The sequence below is a fragment of the Hordeum vulgare genome, chromosome 3H, assembly GCF_904849725.1.
Source record: "Hordeum vulgare subsp. vulgare chromosome 3H, MorexV3_pseudomolecules_assembly, whole genome shotgun sequence".
Classification (NCBI taxonomy): Eukaryota; Viridiplantae; Streptophyta; class Magnoliopsida; order Poales; family Poaceae; genus Hordeum; species Hordeum vulgare.
Genome location: NC_058520.1, coordinates 367,702,985 through 367,712,027, shown reverse-complemented (window position 1 = coordinate 367,712,027; position 9,043 = coordinate 367,702,985). Strand labels below are relative to the sequence as shown.

The 9,043-nt window shown below is 43.4% G+C and overlaps 1 long non-coding RNA gene across 1 annotated transcript; it reads right to left on the bottom strand.

The window, feature by feature from the left end:
* Positions 1-371: 371 nt before the first annotated feature.
* On the bottom strand, positions 372-6,712 carry LOC123439971. The gene is made up of 2 exons (XR_006630237.1): positions 6,376-6,712; positions 372-1,714 (listed from the first exon to the last, which is right to left on the bottom strand). It is a non-coding gene; the product is annotated as an uncharacterized LOC123439971 (long non-coding RNA).
* Between the last annotated feature and the right edge of the window lie 2,331 nt (positions 6,713-9,043).

The window sequence follows — 9,043 nt, the reverse complement described above, 5'->3', positions numbered from 1 at the left end:
AAGCAACTTCTTCAACTCTTTCAGCTCTACGGGACCAAGCTTATAAGGATGCTTGCAAACTGGTTCAGTTCCACGCTCGAGTTCAATCACAAACTCAACTGGCCGATGAGGGGGCATTCCTGGTAATTCTTATGGAAAGACATCTTCATACTCACAGACAATGGGAACTTGAGAAATGGGAGAGATTTCACCCTTCTCATTGAGGCAAAAGAGACAAATCGTGTCATCGCAAGCAGCGAAAATGATCATGTCCTCTGAAGGATGAGTCAGTTTGACTTCTTTGGCTTCACAATCAACAAAAGACTTGCTCATCACTAGAAAGTCCATGCCATGGATAAGATCAATATCCGAATTGCCAAGAACAATAGGAGAAGCCAAAAAGGAATAACTGCACATCTTGATAGAAGCATTTTGAACAGACACATTTGAAGTCATTTGCATGCCCGAAGAAATGATTTTTAAACGCTTAGGAGTGTCCTCTTTCGCTAAATCATGCTTAGCAACAAAAGGCCTTGAAATGAATGATTGTGATGCACCAGTTTCAAATAAAACTCTTGCCAAAATAGAATTAACCAAGAGATTACCCATGATCAGATCTGATGACTCCTCTGCTTCAGTTGCATTCACCATGTTTACTCTTGTTGTATTTGGATTATGCTTCACCATTGCATTGCCTGGTGGCCTGATTGGAGGAGGAGGCGGAAGACACTACTGACTGCTACACTTGTTTGAGTAATGACCGTTCTGTCCACACTTGTGACAAGTAGCCTCCGACAGCGGACGAAATTGAGTTGGAGGACCTCCTGACTTTGGCTGCTGAAACTTCTGCTGGAAAGCTAGGTTGTGTGGGTGGGAAGATCCACAACCACCAGACCGCTTGAACTGCTGAGACTGAAGAGGAGGACAAGAAACCCAGTATTTCTGCGTCTTCAGGACAATATGAGCTGAGGATGAGGAAGAACAGGAGTCCGTGAAACGCTTCCTTGAGTTTTCCACCTTGAGCAAAGCTCACTCAGCACTGGGAGCAATGTTTTAGAACTGGTCGAACTCAGTAGGATCGTGCAAGGCGAGGGACAACTGCAAATCTTCTTTGAGACCACCACGAAACTGATAAATCTTGCTCTTTTGATCAGGAACATCTTGCTTGGCATATCGTGCAAGGTTCTGGAACTCAACGTTGTAATCATACACTGATGAATTCCCTTGCTTCAAGCGCCTGAACTTCTCACGCATGCCTTCCACAAAGCTAGCTGGAATGTGATGAGCCCTAAAATCACGACAGAAATCATCCCAACTAATCACTCTGTCGCCTCTAGAATCCTTCATTTCCTCCCACCATTCTGTTGCCTGACCTTTCAGCTGGAAAGTTGCAAACCTGACAAAGTCCTCAGGTCTGACATTACTGCACTCAAAGTGTTTGTTCATGTCACGGAGCCAATCATCCCCATCGAACGGCTGCTCACAATAAGTGAAGGACTTGGGCTCATTTGCTAGAAATTGATTCAGAGTTGCAAATTGCTGCCCATTGTTGAAATTCCCCTGCTGGCCTTAGTTCCTTTCTTGGATCATCTGAAGCAGCATTTGAGTGTTTGCATTGGTTGCAGCCATCAAAGCTTGCCATGCCTCTTGAGGAGTAGGCGGTCGCAGAGGGGGTGGTGGAGGATTTGACTGCTCACCCTCACGACCCGGGTTCTCGCGAGTTGTTGGAGCCATCCTGGAGACGAACAACAACATTAGACCACAGACGAAAGTTTAAATACGAAGCTGAATCAAAGGATAGAAATATCTCAACATGAATTATTAGAAATTGCACTCGAACTAGGATTAGTAAGAATGCTTCCACAAAATTATTGTCGACAACATCTGATTGAAAAGCCCCTTGCAATCGTCAAGTATGAGCTAGCATTGCTCGGAACAAATGTATATCCCAACATACATCTGATGAAAGAATTTCTTAGTAGACTAATGGAATTCCCACCTAAGAACTTCTGAAATTCTTGATTGTGCAATCCGGTTGCGGGTCCGGGAACGTACTCAGTGTAATCAGCTACACCTTTCCTGCAACTTTTCAAAACACAAGCGAGAAGATCTGCAAATTCTTCTATCTCGGACCCTCGAAAACACAACGATGCTAAGTTAGGCAGTACATCCGAACTCTGTCCACCAGTACTGGGGATGCCAGACTCCTCTTGCCACTACTAGTATTGAAGCAATTTCGAACATCCTCAGTTCTGAGATAATAAGAAATTTGAATGATAACGATGTGCACAAGAATCCCCTAGAGCTCAACTCCTCGGAAGAAATCAAGTCAGACAGGAGGCACCAAGACAGAACTCTATCACATTGGTATCATATAGATTTCAAAGTGATCCTAAGAAAAATTTGAACGATGAGAGGGGTAGGATTAAAATTCCTAAGTCGTAAACCTCACCAAAGAAGGTAAGATGAGTAAAAAGAAACCTACTCTCGATATAACTAAGACTCAAAACAGTTTTCCACTAGACTCGACTTGGCCAAGTTCGATCAACCAAAGGCTCCTATGGTCGTAAGGCTATGATTACCAACTTGTAACGTCCAAGATGCGACTCTTTCCTTATTTGGGAGCGAGGCCTCAAAAGGGGAAAGGGGCACATCTAAGCGTTTTGCAAGAATGGTAAACATTGCATTACATACAAGAATATATGAGTATATGAGTTGGCTTACACTCGCCACAAATTAAGTTACAAATCCACTCAATATTTATTCAAGCATTCATAAGGCAAGGTCCGACTACGGACAAGATAAACAGGAAAATAGCAATGTTCCCGCCTCGCTGGGCCCTGGATACAACCAAGGTCCTCTAGTCATTGGGATACAACACGTACATACGACAACTGCTCTCGTCCAACTCCCACTACAAGTGAGTAGCATCGAAAGCAGCTGGATATGTTGCACCTGTACCTGTGGGGTGGTTGTAGTCATCTGTGAGCCACAAGGACTCAGCAATCTCATGACCATGATAGCGAGTCTAAACAAGTTATTAGGTGAGGATGGGGTATGTGTTTAAGTTTGCAGCAACACTAAGCATTTATGGTGGCTAATTTACGAGAACACGAAGTTATTTGAGTGGTCTACGCTTGGCAGTCGTGAACTAAGAATAATCACTAAGTGATCCTTAACACCTAATTACATCAGGCATAACCCCACCGTGTTCTCGATCAGAGAAAGAGCTCTGAAGGAAACAATCATGGTTACGCACAGAGTTGGCAAGTTTTAATGAAGTTATTTCAAGCTGTCTAGAACCTGGAGTTAAACAAAGTTTCCATGTTTGCCACATAACCGTGGGCACGACTTTCCGAAAGATTTAACCCTAAAGGGGTCCTCCAACTAATCCATCACAAATTACCACAAGCTGCATAGAAAGCCTCGATCACGAAAATCGTGATCTTCTCGGATTCCTTAATTTAAAACCTCAACTCTAAGATAGCCCAAATTATCACCGGAATCTGGATGCACAAGATATATCATTAAGGTAAGAACAAGTCCAGCAAGACCACCCGACGTGTCAACGAACCCGATAAGAGCCGCATATCTCATTCTTAGGACACGACTGATGAGCACTACATACAGTGTCCGGATAGAAATCCCCCGAGTTGCCCCGGGTGGCCCTCGCAAGTGGCTCTAGTTTGGACCAACACTCATGAGGAGCGTTGTCCTGGGTTGTTGATTAAGTATCCTCGGGGTAGCTATCCCCTATGCTTTTTAATTATTAATTTGTTAGAAAATATAGTACCAAAGTTGGGTCTTTCAACACAAGCCTTAAGCCTAAACGGTTTATCAAGGGGGTCCCCATAACAACCCCGAGCGTGTTGGGAAAGCTCAATTATGGAATAAAACACCGGTAGCCGAAACTAAGGCAGGAAAAGAAGAAAAAATCACCTAGCAAAAGGCAAGGCATTCCACCTTTTACCAAGTATATAGGTGCATTAATTAAATAGAATTAATAAGATGATAATCAAATTGCCCGTGTTATTATATGGACCAGCTTGCACGTGCAACTAGTAATGCTATAAGATGGTTGAGCAAGTACTAACTTAGCCATTCAATATGTGCTAGGAGGTGAAGGGTTAGAGGTTTTCATGCCGATGTATGGAGGCCTAATATTTAGGTGGTAGGCACCAGTAAGTAATGATGGAAACGATTCAACTAGGCATAACAAAACTAGAAACGGTATCAAGGTCACAATCATCTTGCCTGTTGGATCTTCAAACTGGAACTGCTCTTGCTCTTCCTGAACGTACTCGACTGAATCCTCGCACTCGTTCTCCACGCCCGTTGCTACCCAAAATAAATAAGCATACAATAAACACCATCAAGTAACAATGATACAAACAAGATGATGCATGGGTGTGGCATGAAAGAAACATCGCGTTGCTATACTAGTCATCTTTGCATGCACTTATTAAGTTATTAGCATTCTGGACAGAACCTCAACTTAACTTATTTATACATGCATGAACATGGCAGAAATGGATGCATCACGATAAAACAATGCAACAACATATAAATAATGTCGCCAACCGAGTTACGGAACTCTAGGAAACCACAAAACAAGATACGGAAGGCAACAGAGACAAAACAATAATATACAAGAGGCTATGGGCATTCAATTGGCATTCCAAGGATGCCACTGGATTGGGCATAAAATTCTAGGAGGAATAGACCTAAAAATCATGCAATTCCATCAAGCACAAGCCACACAAAGCTCAAAACAAAACAACAAGCAATCTGTTCATTAAGAGCAACATACCACTTTGATCAAAATAAATCTAGTAGCTACAGACATCCAACTAGTTCAACCAAGGCATGAAATTGAAGCTATCAAACAGTACAACAATACCTAACGAACAACAATATAGCTAGGTGCATGAATCAATGGCAACCAAGCTCTAAACATGGCAAAAATCATCACAGTCTAGGACTTAGTGCAAAAACACAGATTGCACTAGCAGTTTATAACCTTGTAGCATGTTGACATCAACCAAACACTATGCTACAACAAGTTGCATGGCATGAAACTTAGCAAGGTGATAGAGGACAACATATACTACAAATCACTAACACTAAGCTTGACCTAAATCTCGACAGCATACTTAGTAGCATCAATTTAACATGGCAAGAAATTAACTACAGAATCTCAGACTTAGTGAAAAGCACATTGTGAAACTAGCAGCAATTTAGATCAGCATACTACTTTGACAGTGAATAAAACTATGATGCAAGACCCTATTGACACACTTGAGGCACCAAATTGTAGAGGATACCAAACACTAAAAATCATATCATTTGAGCAAACTCTAAGGAGCAACATAACCATGGGAACCGTCCTCACAACATGGGAAGAAAATAATAGTCTCCAACACTTAGAAAAATTCTAGCATGTGAATCTGCACTATTTTCTTAGCTACTAAACAACAAGAAATCCACTCATCTACAGAATTGTCATGGCAACCAAATACCAGGATCTAGTACCACAAAACACTAGCACTTTCATGTTGACACTTTCACCAAAGCATGCATAGATTACTTGCTACAAAAATCACAAAATGCCACATCATGACACCATAGCAGTTTCGCAACCTTGCTCAAAAGTGAAATCTGACCCCACCAATGGATTTACTAAGTTTTTCTACCCCAAAACCATGGAGCACATCTATATATTACTATGGATAAAACTGCCAAAAACAGAAATGAAAAGTAGGCCCAAATCCCTATTTGACTTATATGTCAAATCAGCACCCAATTTGGAATGTGCCAAAAATGGCAACGTACATATTTGGACATATTCCAAATCTGGTAAGTCACTTTTCAGCAACAAGAATAATCCTAGCAAATTAATAAATAAGGGGGGGTCGCACTGGCAGTGAGCCAGGCCCCCAAAGGATGACAAGTGGGTCAGGGCCCACTGTCACGGCCTCACACACACACAACAAAAATTGGGGTTTTACTGCGCCCGGGGGGGGGGGGGGGGTCTAACCCGGGTCGCCGTGGTGGGGGTGTGGCTCTGTGCCACTGGACTAGGAGGGGGTCTGATCTAGTAGGGGGATCGCCCCTTTTGATCAGGCCCCACACGCTTGGCGTGCACGAGCGACCGAAAAAGGGTACGATGTCGGGAGCGCCACAACAAGCTACGGAAGCAAAGAACGGCTGCGAGGGGTCGCGCAGCAGTGTGGGGTTCCATTTTGCACCCTAGCTGGGGACGATGCCGACAGGGCAAGCTGCGGCAACACTACATAGCTCACCCTCATGGCGGCCATCGTCGGAGCTGCCACTACGGGGAAGCGCACCTACGTCTAAAGATTGGATCAGAGAAGGGGCGGGTACGCGGCTGCTCACCCATCACTGACAGAGGCGATGGGGACGGTCGACGACGAGCTGCGGGGCGACGTCGAGCTTGGTCCTGGCGAGGAGGAAGCAGGGGATGCAGAGGCTCGTCAGCGGCGGCTTCCTTCTGTCCTCGCGGTCTCGCGCACTCGAGAGGAAGAAGACGACCACACCCGTGATGCCCCCGGGAAGAAGAAGGTAGGGATGATCAGGCCGTGCTCGATCTCGAGCTCGGCAGCAGCTCAATCATGGCGACGGCTATGGCGGGGGCTGCTCTAACCTAGCAGCGGCGGCACACAGAAGGAAGAGAGGGGGAAGGGTAAAACCCTAAGGCACGAGACCCGCTTTATAGGAGGGGCACACTCTGTGGCTCTCCCCCCGTGGCCATGGATGCACCTTTTACCCCGGGCATGGGATGACGAGGAAGAAAAGCAGAGGACGAAGTGAGGCTGCAGGTGGGGCCTTCGCCGGCATCCACGCTCGAGTTACTCGCGCGGAGGGGAGCTGGGCTGGCTGCGACCACTAGATGGGATGCGGTGCTAGTGTGCTGGGCCGCTGAGGAGAGGAGAAGACCCAGTAGGCCAGCCCCTCACTCTCTTTTAAAACAAATGGCTCTATTTTTAAATTTAAAACCCTCACTACAAATAATGCACATAGTAAAACTAGCAAGGCCTTCACACAAAATAAATACCCCCGTGGCAACACAGAGTTAACCCATACTTAATAAAAATGGTTTTAGTATTTTTAGAGCACCCAAAATAAACACATATAAATAACATGGGACTCTGTTTTGCAACGTTTGAGAAGGAATTTTTTTATTTCACACCAGAATAAAACCTACAACAAATATGAATAGAGTACTTAGGTGTGGAGCATCATTTTTATTTGATCAAAACAGCAACTTTTATCACATCCACAAAATAAGAGGAGAACAACAGGGTTTTTTCCTATTTGAAAGAGCAAGGGTTTGCAATGTTGAAAACCACGCAAGATCACTTGCACACACTCACATCACCATCACCACAAGAGGAAACGTTGATGCACACAAGGAATCATGCCATGATGCCATGATGCAACAAAGATGGACAAGAAGCAAACTATATTATTCAAACACATGACAGGTTGTAAGGTGTCCACACATGGAAAGGTGACATAAATGGCAAATGGTGCACTTGGGCTGTTACAACTTCACACCTTGTAACACAAGAAATAACCCCTTATTAGATTGGTTTGTTCTAAACTTCTTCCAAATCTTATCAAGGTATGTACTCTATGAAAGTCCTATTAATCATCTTGATCTATCTCTATGGATCTTGATGTCTAATATGTAAGTACCCTCTCCGAGTGTTTCATTGAAAACTCTTATTCAAATATATTTTTCACACTTTCCAAAAGTTTTGTATTGTTTCCAATCAACAATATGTCATCCACATATAATATTAGAAATGTTATAGAGGTCACACTCACTTTCCTATTAATACAAGCTTCCCCATAAGATTGTCTGAACCCAAAAGCTTTGATCACCTCATCAAATCAAAGATCCCAACTCTGAGATGCTTGCACCAGCCCTTAAATGGATCGATGTAGTTTGCACACCTTGTCAACATTTTTAGGATCGACAAAACCTTTCGGTTGTGTCATATTGAAATATTCCTTAAGGAAACCATTAAGGAATGTTGTTTTGACCTCCATCTGCTAGATTTCATAATTGAAAAATGCAGCAATTGCTAACATAATCCCGACGGACTTAAGCATCACTGCAGCCTCCGAGTGAGAAAGTCTCATTGTATTCAACTCCTTGAACTTGCGATAACCTTTTTGCGACAAGTCAAGCTTTATAAATGGTGACATTACCATCAGCCTCCGTCTTTGTCTTAAAGATCCATTTGTTCTGAATTGCCTTACAATCATCGGGTAAGTCATCCAAGTCCATACTTGGTTTTCATACGTGGATACTATCTCGTATTTCATGGCCTCCAGCCATTTTTCGGAATACGGGCTCACCATTGCTTCCTCATAGCTCGTAGGTTCACTGTTGTCTAACATGACTTCCAAGATAGGATTACCGAACCACACAAGGGCAGTATGTGTCCTTGTCGACCTACGAGGTTCGGTAGTAACTTGATCTGAAGAATCATGATCATCATCATTAGCTTCAATTGGTGTGGGCTTCACAGGAACATATTTTTGTGTTTTGCTACTCTCTAATTGAAGTGACGTTGAATAAAGTCATGAAGTTCTACCTTCCTCCCACTCACTTCTTTCTAGAGAAAATCCATCTCTAGAAAGGATCCATTCTTCACAACAAAGATTTTTCCCTTGGATCTAAGATAGAAGGTATACCCAATTGTTTTTTTCGGGTATCTTATGAAGACGCACTTCTCCGTTTTGGGTTTGAGCTTATCAGGATGTAGCCTATTGACATAAGCATCGCATCCGCAAACTTTAAGAAATGACATCTTATGTTTCTTGCCAAACCATAATTCATACGGTGTCGTCTCAACAGATTCAGATGGTGCCCTATTTAAATGGAATGCAGTTGTCTCTAATGCATAACCCCAAAATGATAGTGGAAAATCAGGTAAGAGACATCATAGAACGCAACATATCCAATAGAGTATGGTTATGATGTTCGGACACACCATTTCACTGTGGTGTTCCAGGTGGCGTGAGTTGTGAA